Here is a 13,611-nt window from a genome sequence, read left to right as displayed (position 1 = left end):
CAAGAGTACAAAAAAGACACACCCACCCACACACACACACATACACACACACTTTTATACACATAAACACCAATAAATTTTGATTACAAAAAATCTGTTTTGAATTTTTAAAAATCACAGCTTCATTGGAATGTTACGAAACTTGGTGACTTGTATGGCATTAGGTATGTGCACACAAAAAAAAATTTGAGGTCATGATTCGAGCATGCTAAGTGGTCGTAAAAAAAATAGTCACACTTGTGGTCTTCGGTCAAAAATGACCCCCATAGAAAATGAATGGGAAAAAAAAAAAAAAAAAAAAAAAAAATTAATATTATTTTACAAAAAGTGTTACAATAATTGAATGAATTGCATTTTTTGTTACAAATTCTGTAAAAAAAAAAAGTAAATGTGTCCATAAACAGCTGGGGAATTCACATGCCTCTCCATAGAGAACTGTAGATGCCATCTAGTGGTTACACCATGCTCCTACGCTTTCTCTCCATACTCTCACCAGATGGTGCTAATCTGCTTCAAACATTTTTTTTTGAAGGCCTAGACTCTATATTAAACTAAAATACTGTATAATTTTTTTTTTTTTAAATACATATATTTATATAAATTTTTAAATTATTTTCAATGCCAAAAATAGACCGTAAATATTGCATAAATATTAATAAATTCAATAAAATGATCTCAAAATACAAAATTAAAAAGAATAAATATTATAGAACAAAAATAAATTGCATTGGTTTTACTGGGATGGAGGAAGTTTCATTTTTAGGCCTCCGGTCACTTCTGACCGGGAAGGCCCAGGATGTGACTCCGAAACGAAGACCGTCTGAGGGTTAAAGTTGCAGGTTAACCACCACAACCAATTAATGTGTAAATTAAAGTGCTCTATATGTATATATTTAATTATTTCTGACTTAAAATGCGTTAAAATAACATTTATTGGGGTTTCTTCAGAGATAGCGTGTTTTTTCAGTTACTGGGTGATGACGTCATAAGAGGAACTCGCAACCCATACTCTGCTAGATTCCTACTGTATTATGGCTATTTGGAGAACGACTGAGGATGTGGGAAACCATCAAATTCTTTATGGACCACAGCCCTACAATTTTTAACCGGTCAGGCGTGAGAGAGGGGAGCCATGGCACTCAAAGAGTTATAAGTGCTTGGAGGAGAATGAGTGGGTTAGCCAGGTGTCCCGGTGAGTAACGTTTGCTACGTTAGAGTCTAGCCTGGTGCAAACTTAACCCGGATAATATAACGGAACAAGCAAGTCTTTTCAAAATATTGCCGTCATGTCGAATAGCAAGGAGGGACAACGACTGAAGACATTATTTACTTACAGTAAGTCAGTCCAAATCAGAGCTGTAGATGCACACACTGTGCAGGCATCGCTAGTCTCATCGACGCCTCAAACGGCATGTAATACCCTTCCTCAATCCACGCATTATCAATTTCTCACGATTTAATTAGCGATGTTTAGTGTCAGAAAAGAAAAAGAGAGATCGATGTCCCCATCACTGTGTTTGTGTGGGCTATCAGCAGTGGAGAGTGTGTGCTGCCGTGGCGTGAGGTGAACGCGTTTAGTTTAGTGGAACAGCTCGACCTGCGACCGGCTGATCTGACGTGCCTGAACCCGTTTGTTTCGTGAATAGGCCTAAGCTTATTCTCTTTTCAGGCAGGATCACGGTCCCCTCGAAGTCAGCACACACGAGTATGTTTACAATGGTGTTATTTTATCCATTTTTTTTTTTTTAATCAATAAAACAAAATCATGTAAATCATAGGCTAATTTTCATTTTTGGGTGAACTATCCCTAGGACCATAGACATAAAATACAAATAGGACTACCAAATTGCCTATCACAGTTTTTGGCAAGTAAATCACATGATGTGACACATCCTATTGACCCTGTTCACATTTTTGGGTTTCTCAGAAGTGGAAGGCATCATAGTTGGGTTAACTTCTATAGCAGTGAATGAAAGACTACATTAAATATATTTTTTTGTGTTCCAACTTGCTCAAATAGCAAAAGAACAACTTTCAAAAAGAGTAAAAAAAAAATAGATGGCAGTCGGAAGAGAGAAAGTTGTCAAGTTTGTCACAGCCGCGCTATTAGAAACACCCTCACATCAGCGTTAACTAGTTTTTGTGTAATATAATACAAATTTTGTGTTATATGCGTAATTATCTTTTAATATGACAGTATGTGGCAACATGTACGTTAAAAGCGCATCTTCTGCACTAAACAATAATATTGCAATATTCTAGACTCTTACATGTACCTAACACCACACTTACATTTTTTTTTGTATTTTTGTATTTTCAAATGACAAATTACTTTTATTTTCATTAAATACTTTTTTCATAGCAGTACATTTTTATTTTATTTAAATACATTTGATGAGTAAGTATTTGTTATTTGTAATTAAATACTTTTTGATGTATTTGTGCCCATCTCTGGTTAAAGGTTGTCAGAAGAACTGCTCATGCTACATAGGATGCCGTTGCCAGGGGTTGGCAACCAAATAGGACACAGCATGCTGAAACACTAGAGCAGCGACAGCAGCAGCGACTCCGAAAACAGCTAAACAAACTGTATAAACATTATTACAGAAATTAGTTAACACCCTGAATTGTAATCTGTTTGTCAGTTTCATTAATCGTTTTTTTTTGTTTTTTTTTGGTACAAATGGCTACTTAATGTAACAGTTTTAACCAGTAAATACGTTTAAACCTACTCCACACATGTGTTTTAGTCTTTCAACATTTAGTTGTCAGTACCTTTGTCTCACACTCCAAACACCTGGATTGAACAGTAACCAGCCTAACCCAAAATCCTTTATTGTTTTCTTCGATAGAATAAAAAAAGCTATCCCACTTGTGAAAGAATATTAGAAATACTAGACATTGCAATACAAATAATAGATATTGCATAAATATGCAAACGATATACTGTACATATAGAAACAGAGCAGTATACAATTAACATCATTAATGGTAAACTTCTTTCTTGGATCTTGTTTGAATTGACAGGCTATTATAGGCTTGAAATTGAATTCCCTCTAAATGTGTTGCGGGCCATGAGGACTGTCTGGTTAGTGAAAATGATTAAAATATGATTTCATCTAGTAAAAGTTAACTTCACATGGTAATTTGTTTATTTTAACAACAACAAAGGGAAAAGAATGCTAACGATTACAAATGGAATGTTCAATATTTTTTTCTTCTTTTTTTTGCCTACCTATGAATTAAGAGGCATTGTTAACTCTTACATTATAATTACATGTACAATCAAGGCATCAGATGAAAGCTTATCTTCCACTCTTAAAAGGTGTGCTCAGCTTTGTTTCTAGCATAAAGTATCAGGGAGATATGGCTCAGGATTCATGAATATAATTAAACCTTTTTAGCATATCTGTGTGATTCCGGGGAGTTAAAGCAGAATTTGAGGTAGCATTGTTTTGACCCTAATTACAAGTTTCCAGCAGCTTGTTGACCGGGTTGTCCACCCAGGTTGTGATCCTCAGACATCATAGATTTCATTTTTATATGACAACCTTTTACAGCAGCCCATGTCTGGTTTCCTAAAAAACAGGGGTTTTGCCCCCTGGGTATTGTTGATTTCTTGAAAATAATCGGCTATTAAAATACTTTCTTGTCACCTTCTCCATGTAAACAATATCGTGAATAGGTTCATATTGTGTATTCGCCCCTTTATGGTCAACTGTGTTAATTAAAATTATTGCCACCTTCAAAAGTAAAAACTCAGAATTACATGTTCCAGAACAATATGTTTATAGATTACAATTAATGAATTTATCTGTTGAACTTTAAAGTTGTTGATAATAATTGTGCAAAAAGTTGTGACTTTGATGGTGTATAATTTGCATAGTCCTCATATCCAGTAGAAAGTGAGTGAATTTTTTTTTTTTTTTAAATATTATGTTCGTAAACCATTCAGAGATGACATTAATGACATACCATAGACTGTAAAAAAATAGGGTGCGACGTACCCCATCTTCTGTCACGTAAAAGTACACAACTGTCGACTTCGGTATGTTATCCGTGGCACTATCCACTCGTCATATATTGTCATGTGACAATAACTTTTGGCACTGGTCCCATCATACTGTGACTAAGCATGCAGGAGCCATCTTGGTCTCACACACCCAGTCTCACGTCAGTTCGTGATGGTCACGTAATTTAATCTATTGATTCGTGCCACGGACACGTTTATTTCGTTATTTTCGTAGCACGTTTTTTAAACTAATGTATTTTCAATGGGAAGCGGCTTTCGTGATCACATCACGATTCTTTCTTCCTGTCGGCTGCAGCAGAGAAGCTGTTTAATCAGCATCACGAGATCTTATCTTAACATGGTTTATGTATTTTTTAATATTATTATTTCGGTCTTATTGCCAGGGAAGCTGGATTGCTTTGCTGTTTATTGATATTTTTTAAATTATATTTTATTAGTAAGAAATCGCGCTGAAGAAGTCTCGTTCCGAACACATCGCGATATTTGGCATCAGTTCACGTGTGTCAGATGTTGGTAAGTAGTAAATACGTAAATACGCTGTCCTAATAATGTGTGATTGATATAATGTCTTTTCTGTTTGTCGATATTAATCTGCCATTATATCTGCCATCTCCACGGAGACTTTGCGTTTCATTGCTTTCTAATTCAAAATAGGGTGATTAAACACTGCCTGTCACGTGACGTGCTATAGGCCTAGATATTCATATCAGATTAAAAATAGTACAAATAGTTCCAAAGTTGTATTTGTAGTAGAAGCACAGTAAAAACAACACTTACCATGCTTTTACCACATTAACATTAGTTTTACTGTGATAAGTGTAGTAAAAAGACAGTAAAACTTACCATGCTTTTACCACATTAACATTAGTTTTACTGTGATAAGTGTAGTAAAAAGACAGTAAAACTTACCATGCTTTAAACCTCAGTAACCTTAGTTTTACTGTGATTGGTGTAGCAAAGGACAGTAATCACAAAACTGACCATGCTTTTACCTCAGTATTGATAGTTTTAAAGTGATATTTGTTGTAAATGCATATTAACCACAACACTTGCCATGCTTTTAATGCTTTATAATGTAACATCCAATGTTTGTAAGGTAAATCAGTACTTGTTCCTTTAAATAATCCTATATATTATACATAATGATATTTTCTTTTCTGTTTTTTCAGCTGAAAAGACCAAAAGAGCCTTTCGGACTCAGTCAGCCCATTATTGTTGGAGGAGAAGTAAACGGAGGAGACGGACAGCTGCAAAGGCAAATATTCACAATGGTGTGTACAGTATGTGTTGGTTTTAACCCTAAATCAAACATTTATCAAGCATTTGTTGTTTCTTAAAACTTTTCTCACAAAACCCATAGCCCAATCAGTACAAACATAGTCTGAAAGTCTTAATAATTCACAAGATTTAACAAGTTGTCAAATTCGTGTGATACTCGTACATATTTGTATACTCGAACACAATCCTGCAGCTTTTACTCCTAGTGCTGTCATTGGCTACTGCCTCAATGTCACACACGTACACTGTCAGAAACTTTATATTAATTGCAAATTGGTCCCCGTCTGTTTATGTTCCAGTGATACCTGGGGCCTATACCACGAAGCCGGTTTAGGTGGCTAGCCAGCTATGCTTCAGTTTAGTTTCCGCCAACCCTGGGTTTTAGGTACTATGAAAGTAGCTCGGCTTTAATCGGTGTTCGTTGCCATGGTATCTTACGCTGCACGGCTAACCTGCTCCGGGGCAGGTTATGTTCTGGATTCGACATCTCAGACTGAAGTTTGACCAATCAGCTGTGAGCAAAGAAACATATAGGTTACGTAACTTATTCCAAGTGTCTGTTGCAATGACTTCACCTTTTCTTCTAAATCCGGTGGACATCTCAGCACAAATTGTTAGACGAGCACTTCGTAAAGAAAGAGTTTTTAGCCAGACAAAATCCCCTTGCCTTTCCTGATAGTTACTTGTATGAAAGATACAGATTTTCCGCGTAAGGAATGTCTTATCTTTGCAAACTTATTGAGCCGCACATAAAGAATTTAACACGTCGAATTCATGCACTTACTGTACCGCAAATGGTATTGCGTTGCGTTTTTTTGCAATATATACTACAGGAGTACATGAATAGTTTCATTAATAGTGTTCCCCGGACATTTATCGACCATGTCCTTAAAAGAGGGCTTTTATAAAATTGCCGGTAAGATATATTGATAGGGTGACATCATATAATCCCTTTTTTTTTTTTTTTTTTCAAAAAGCAAATTTCACAAATGTACTATAAAGGAATTAGCCACTCGCAAATAATCTTAGGGCAATGCAAACAGTTTGTGCTGTATTTAAAGCCAGACTCCGACAAGTCGAAAATAAATGTGCGTTTCCAACAATTTAATAATGTAAACGACAATCTCACGAGTCACGAGAAAAAAAAAACATCTCAGAAAGTGCACTATCGCACTGCGCTGGACTTCCCGTATCAGCTCTGCTTATGAAGCCGCGATCTAATCCTGTTTACATGAAATAAGCCTGCTCCCGAGCAGGTTTAAGATTGCGCAGCTGTTGCTATGACAGCAAGTCCAGGATGAGCTTCGAAGAACCAAACGATCCAAGATCATGCCAAATCGCCAACAATCAAATCCAGCTAACTGAGTTAGCGACGTACGAAGAATGAGCCCCAGGGGTTTAGTTACCCTTTAACACATGGTTACCGAGTCGATCGTTCCCTGGGATGTGTTTTCATCAAAATCGAATGTAAAGAGTTTTATCTCTAAAATCAGATTAGCTTATAACGCTAGTGTATGGGGCACAGAGTAAGTAAAGGTAAATCGCTAGTTAATACTACTAACAAGGCTCAAAATAGCCTCACACTATCACGGTAGCATAATGAGGGTCCCTACATGCAAACCGAGTTATTGAGAACTTTGTAAATGTACAGACAGTTTAATAAGAAGATACTTTATAAAGACAGTACATTACGCGTTTACAGGCATCATCTAGGATAACAGTCTCGATTAATCAAGTCACGAACCTTGCCCCAATATTTAAATGAATCACTCAAGGTGATTTACTAAGGTTTGCACTCATCAATGTACTGGTGTGTGCGCCATTATTAACCTCCCAAAAAAGCACGTCTTAAACCAGACGCTAGCTGGTAGATTGTGTTGGTCTTTATGGAAATGATCTGACTGGGTCTGTGTTGTTTAATTTGCGTATTGACAGTAGATCATGAGCAGAACTTTCGGCGCATCTTTGGAATTTCACTCTTGTGCTAATTTGCCCTGTTTAGTAAATCTGCCCCTTAGCATTATGTAGCATATGAGTGATAGAATAACTAACGTGTTAAAAGATCAGCGAGTGCTTGATGTTTTTAAATATATCCTATAGAGGTTTAAAGCAGCTACAGTGATCCAGACTGAAACAGTGATTTGGCATGTGAATTATTATTTCCTGTCTGTTTAAATCCACACAGATAGAACTAACTGCATTTCCACAAATAACTCTCAAGATAAAAAAATTATATATATATATATATATATATATATATATATATATATATATATATATATATATATATATATATATATATATATATATATATATGTTTGTCTTGTTTTCCATTAAATCAAGATACATTTAGTTAAGAAGCAAAATTACTTTAGATAAAGGTCTTGTTTTGTAAAAAATAAAATAAAAAAAATCATACACATTAAGTGCGTCTCCCTATAGGGTCAGAAAAATAAACTTAATTCAAGAAGAACAGATCTGACAGATATTCCCCTTATTTTAAGCATTAACACACTTAATTTAGATTTTTTAGGAGTTAGATACTGTTTGCTCCTCTGTATTTTAGTACATTATAAAACAGTATGCAATAATAACATAGACCTACTGAGTGTAAATTATTATATTTATTAAATAAATGCCGCCTTATTGGGACAATAAAGCCCTCCATACACCTACCCGATAAACACTTTATTATAAAATAACCGGGAGGAATTAAACTTTTTTACACATATTTTCTTAATATTTATTGAAATCAAACACCTTTCCAATCTGATATGTGATCGGAAAAGGAAGTAGAACGAGTTTGGCTAAAGGCGGATTCAAACTTGGGTCGATCGGATCAAAAAGTATTCACAACGTGCCTTACTACGCCACTGCTTCTGACAGGTTACAGCTGTTTTTGGGCTTTTCTCTGGCCCAATCAGACACTGGTGGGCACTGGTTAGTGTAAAAAAAGGGGTAGTGTGGCGCAATGGATAAGACACATGCCTTTGGTGTGAGAGACCCAGGTTCGAATCCACCAATGTGTCCCTGAGCAAGACACTTAACCCCTAGTTGCTCCAGAGGCGTGCGACCTCTGACATATATAGCAATTGTAAGTCACTTTGGATAAAAGCGTCAGCTAAATGAATAAATGTAAATGTAAATACTCTCCGCCAGTAAGTGTAAATAAACACTCCATATAAGGACTCAGGTAATCAGAGGTAATCAGATAATCAGAGAAACAGGTGTGACTCTAACCAGTAACCAAGGCAACAGACGGTAATCAAACAAGCGGGAAAACTAGAACAAATGAAACATGCTCGACACAGAACATGACCCTTACACAACTTTTAGATATTAGTTGTGGAAAACAAGACAAAAATTCAAAGTAAGAAAATACATTGTATAACCACAAGTGCTCTTAACAGTCTGCATTTTTGACACTGTAGGTGTTTTTACTGGAAATGTTGCTGTAACTGGAAATGTCTTGTGTCCTTATTGTTAATGTTTCTAATTTAACCACTAACTCTAACCCTTGGTTATGCACCTTGATCAGAAAACAATGGTTTACCAACTCTTAGTGGCTCTGGAACCAAAACCTGCCTTAATAAGCTTAGAAATTCATCGACTTATCTTATGGTGAAGCACCTTGTTGGGAGCATTTATTCTATTCAATGCCTGTAACTCGACCCATATATGATACAGGCTGCATTAAAAGTTTTTACTATGGCAGTAAACCTGTGAAATACTAGATGTGATGTTTGTCAGCAGGAGTGTTACAATGTAGAACAAAACATCTGTAACGTTTTATGAGGTGCTAATTTTTTTTTTTTACGAGGAGACGTTATTTGTCTGTTTTTCCATCTTGTGTCTCTTTTCAGTTTTTTTTTTTTTATTATTGTATTTTGTGTTTGTCTTGTAGAAAAATATCACTTTACTTAATTATGTGGTCTACTTTATAAGTAACTTCAGCTTGTCAACTTATATTATTCATTGGTTCTTTTGGCAGATATCTTGCTCTCTTGTTCCTATTTTTGGATTTGTCTTTCATCTGGTGTCAATTAATATGTAAATAACCTCATGTCACGTGATATTTTTATTTGTCAGGTAAATGTTTAAAGAAGTCATTTTACCACAAATCAGTTAGAAGTAAAGGCAAATATTGTAGTTTTCCTAACACTTTTTTTTGTAAGATATTGTTTGCATTCTGGGCTGAATATTAGACATTTTCCTTAGTTTTCCTTATCTTTACATTAGCCTTGGGAAAAAAGTGCCTTTTAAGCAGTTTATGTGGGTCAAGAAAATCTTTCCATCTTTACTGTATGTGGTGATTAATATTAAAACATGATTCACTTATAGCGGATGGAATCTGTGTCTCTCTAAACTTTCTCCAGCTGTTATTAGTGATTCTTAATACAGTAAAACTGTTATATCACACACCACTCAGAAATGACTCTGTAAAGATCACATATAAAATTATGATTTTATAGTAGGAACCATTTCAGTTGTAGGCTGATACGGGGAAATATGATTGCATGTCAGTTGCAGTATATGGTTTAGCAATGCATAATTTTGGTCAATAATGTTATTCTTATAGGCAAATACCACATTACCGGCATGATATATAAAAATGTATTTTTGAAAGCCAAAGCAATATTTTGAATAAAAAATGAAATGCTATTATTTGAGTCATAATTATGGTGAAAAATGTGTGTGTGTGGAGAAATCAGGATGTGTGTTTTTGTCCACTGTTTGTCTGATGAGTGAAAGTGAGAATCAATGATGTTCTTCTGCTGTTTGTTTTCATGTTACATTATGACATATTATCCAGACCTACAATCTTTATGATCTGTAGAAAAAAATATTTTTATAGTACTTTCCTGGTGTGTTTAGCTGGTGTGATTCACCACAGTATCTCTCTGTAAAAAGTTTTTTTTTTTTTGTTAACCTAATAAACAAAAGAAGTCTGTCTTTAATTGAGTTAGTTATTATTATAAACGGGCATCAGGAGGCAGCGCACTTTTCAAGTAGATGTCTTATTTAGTTCATTATAGACTAGTGTTGGGAGAAATTAAGGAGCTTTTTGAAACTGAATCAATTGAACAAACTGATTCGAAAAATGATTCACTGTTTCAAAGCGTTCGAATCTCCACACGCTGGCGACCCCTGCTGGTCACAACAGTGTAAATGCAACAAAAACTCAGTCCAAACAGGCATAAAACACCTTCTATAAACCCATTGTAAACGTTGAAGGTAAACTATTACAGAATATGAACTAATCATATAATGCCAATACCATTGTTTTGCTTGTTTTATGGAGAGCTTGGTTAATCAAAACAAAAGACCATGAACTACAACTCTATATTTTTATTATAAAAATGTGTAATCAAATGCCAACGATATATAAAAATGACATAGAGACACTCATGGGTTCACAGAGATCATCGCCCATAGCGGCAGCCATTCAAAGCTCTGACGGAACGAAGCCTCGTTCACTGAAATCACGTGACTTTGGCAGTTTGATTATTCTTTCCGAACCCCTGAATATCACAAAAGTTGCTGTTCACAAGAATAATGTTATTTACACATTAGTCCGTTTTCCTGTGAACATTGTTTCCTGTTGAGTTCACAGTGCTCTGATGCATTTCCTTAAAAAACCCACCAGATAGAGATATTTATCAATTAAATCAATATCATAAAATTAACTCAAAAAAAGAAACGTGTAAATTTCAGTCAAGGATATTGATAGAGCTGATTATCTGTTGCTCTCTAATAATAAGTCTTACAGGTGTGGATTGGACCGACATGAGGGTGAGTGAATTATGGCCATTTTAATATTTAGGTGAGATAACCTTTTAATATTGAGTCAATTTAATATCAGTCACATGATGGCAGAAACTTGCACACAAAGACAAACTCTGTAACAATGCTATAACATCGCTAAACCTACCTGTCTTATAGCAACAATACAATTTTGACAAAATGTGCAGCTACAAAATCTGTAATTACTGTTTTGTTTTTTTGCCTTGGAATGAATGTTATGTTCAGTCATTCAGTCAAACAGCATTGATTTTCAGTAGGCCTACGTTATAAAAACTGTTTTTTTTTTTTTTTTGTAAAGCAGAAGTCAAACTAGTTTCATCTAAACAGTAATGGGAAAAAAAATGCCCTTCAACCACATTTTATTGACAGACAAAAACTGACAACAACCACACACTTCCGATTAGGAATGGAGAAACAAAGCATTTTAAAGCGATGAAAGTTTCATGAAAACTTTCAAAGCATTAGGAGTGTCTAAAACAGCGCCATCATGTGGTGTGTGTGTGTGTGTGTGTGTTAAATTAGACTTGAACGTCCATAACCCGTCGTCACACATCCTTACAGGAAAGGTGAAGTAGTCACGTGACTGCAAAGAAAGTGTGGTGTTTAGGAAAATCAATACGTGGAGCATTGAAGCTTCCTGAAACAATACTAACTTACAGTAATGCCACGTGATATTTGTCCACCCATCAGGTCAAACCACATTTATGTGGTGTAAAGAGAGAAAGAGAAAGACAAAAGGGAGATGTAAATGCACAGGCTGGATTGTGAGGCGTTAAGAGTCGAACTTTAAAATGCTTAATTGATTCATACAGTTTTGATGATTGGTAAAGTTATGAGAATAATTCTTTAGCCCTTCATGAATCCATCTCTGAATATCTCTCTTTCAAACCCCTCAGAGTGATCCTGCTGTGTGTCTGCTGGGATTTCCAAATAATACTCAGTTAAACCAGTCTAAAATTGTTAAATGCCTTGGTTAGAATAAAAATCTGAAGTTTGAATATAATGTCATCAATAGATTTTAATGTGTGCTACATGTGTGATTCACAGTCCCCATAGACTCAGATAAGGTTATCAAAAGCTGGATCTGATCTTCTCATGGCGACAGGTGCGTACTCTGTGTGGTCCTCTTCTTTAACATTCTGTAAAAAAAAAACAAAAAAAAAAACACAATCACTAGATATATCTTTAAAAAAATGATTCATCTATATTGGTGGTTTTTACACAGGACATCAAATAATGACGTCACATTACAAAATTGTGCATCTTTCATGGGTAAGGGAGTTTTATTCAAATCAAATATTGACATAGTAATATTAGCATGAACTGCACATGTTTATATTAAGCTAAATATATATTACCTCTAGCCAAGTGAAGTGTTTCATGAATGAAAAGGTGTTCTAGAGAATTCAGGGTATTTGGAAGACACGTGAACCAGAACTGAATTTCATTGTAATGCGGCAGATCCACTCTTCTTTTAATGAACATCCATCAGCGCATTTTCCCATAGACGGATAAAGCTGACTGACTGAAATCAAAAGAAATAATTCACCGAATACAGTGAAATCTAAACATGGGTCTAACCTTGCTGTAACTTTAAAAAAAAAAAAAAAAAAAAAAAATTGTTTTCATAAAAATGTATGAGAAACAATTCAGAAGAGGCAATATCTGTGCTTGATTTAGCCCAGACTGCGGCTGTTTGTGACACTCTGCCAGAGTTAGATTGGACACAGCCTTTTGACATCAACAACAAAAGATATGGAAAACATCCTTACCTTTTACAGGTTGATGAGTCTATTTATAGTCCAATATTTGGCACAATTTTTTTTTATTTTTTTTTATTAGTTTTGCCCTGCTGTCTGTAACCCCCTCACAACAGATCTGTGACCCATTTATTTGGCCTTGAAGCATGTGACTTCCTGATTTCACACAAAGGATTTCGCTGAAGTGCAAGTAATGTGGTCAATGTTCACAGCATCAGTGATTAGATACTCCAGCTGGAGAGTAAATGTTGAAATGAACTTGTATTTAATGTGTCTGTTAGTAAAGGAAAATATTTGTGTGTTTAATGTTCAGCTACGTTGGAGATTTAGAAGAGTTTTTGTGTTTAGCTGCTAACAGCGCTAAAGTAAATGTGTTCAGGATGTTAGTGAAACAGATCAGCTGTCACACACACTCTTGTTTCAGTTTTGTTTTAAATTTCAAAGAAAAGCTATGAATGGAACCCTGATTCCGTTAAACATTCTTACTTTATCATCTTCTCAAACACTGTGACAGTTACATGAAGTATGTTCACAGGATGTATGACATCAGTGGAAATATGTAATAATATCCTGTGTGAGTGTACTGAGCAATATGTGACTTGAGTCAGTGTTTAAATCTGCTGAAGTGATAGAGACCCCGAACGTAAACTAGTATGATCTTACCGATTTCTGTGCTTTTCGTTTGTGGAACGTTGGCTCTGTGTAAATGATCTCATCTTCACAAGTCTGATCTGT

At 35.3% G+C, this 13,611-nt stretch overlaps 1 protein-coding gene and 1 long non-coding RNA gene across 10 annotated transcripts in view; one reads left to right on the top strand and one right to left on the bottom strand.

The window, feature by feature from the left end:
* The first annotated feature begins 4,117 nt into the window (after positions 1-4,117).
* The window catches only part of LOC311295151 (uncharacterized protein), a 37,489-nt gene continuing 27,995 nt past the window's right edge, over positions 4,118-13,611 (top strand). For 4 of the 9 annotated variants that reach the window (XR_014628196.1, XM_084416367.1, XM_084416363.1 and 1 more), the window contains exons 1-2: positions 4,124-4,546; positions 5,203-5,304. The gene's annotated coding sequence lies outside the window, so the exon portion shown is untranslated. Of the gene's footprint in view, positions 4,547-5,202; positions 5,305-5,610; positions 7,568-9,302; positions 9,974-13,611 lie in introns of those variants that run through there. The other 5 variants (XR_014628195.1, XM_084416364.1, XM_084416365.1 and 2 more) reach the window with 4 other exon arrangements.
* Positions 10,485-13,510, bottom strand: LOC311295153. Its single transcript, XR_014628200.1, has 3 exons — positions 12,889-13,510; positions 12,475-12,641; positions 10,485-12,255 (listed from the first exon to the last, which is right to left on the bottom strand). It is a non-coding gene; the product is annotated as an uncharacterized lncRNA (long non-coding RNA).

This window comes from Rutilus rutilus (genome assembly GCF_951802725.1).
Source record: "Rutilus rutilus genome assembly, chromosome: 8".
Lineage (NCBI taxonomy): Eukaryota > Metazoa > Chordata > Actinopteri > Cypriniformes > Leuciscidae > Rutilus > Rutilus rutilus.
The sequence above is the reverse complement of the archived record's forward strand: the minus strand, read 5'-3'. Positions and strand labels throughout refer to the sequence as shown.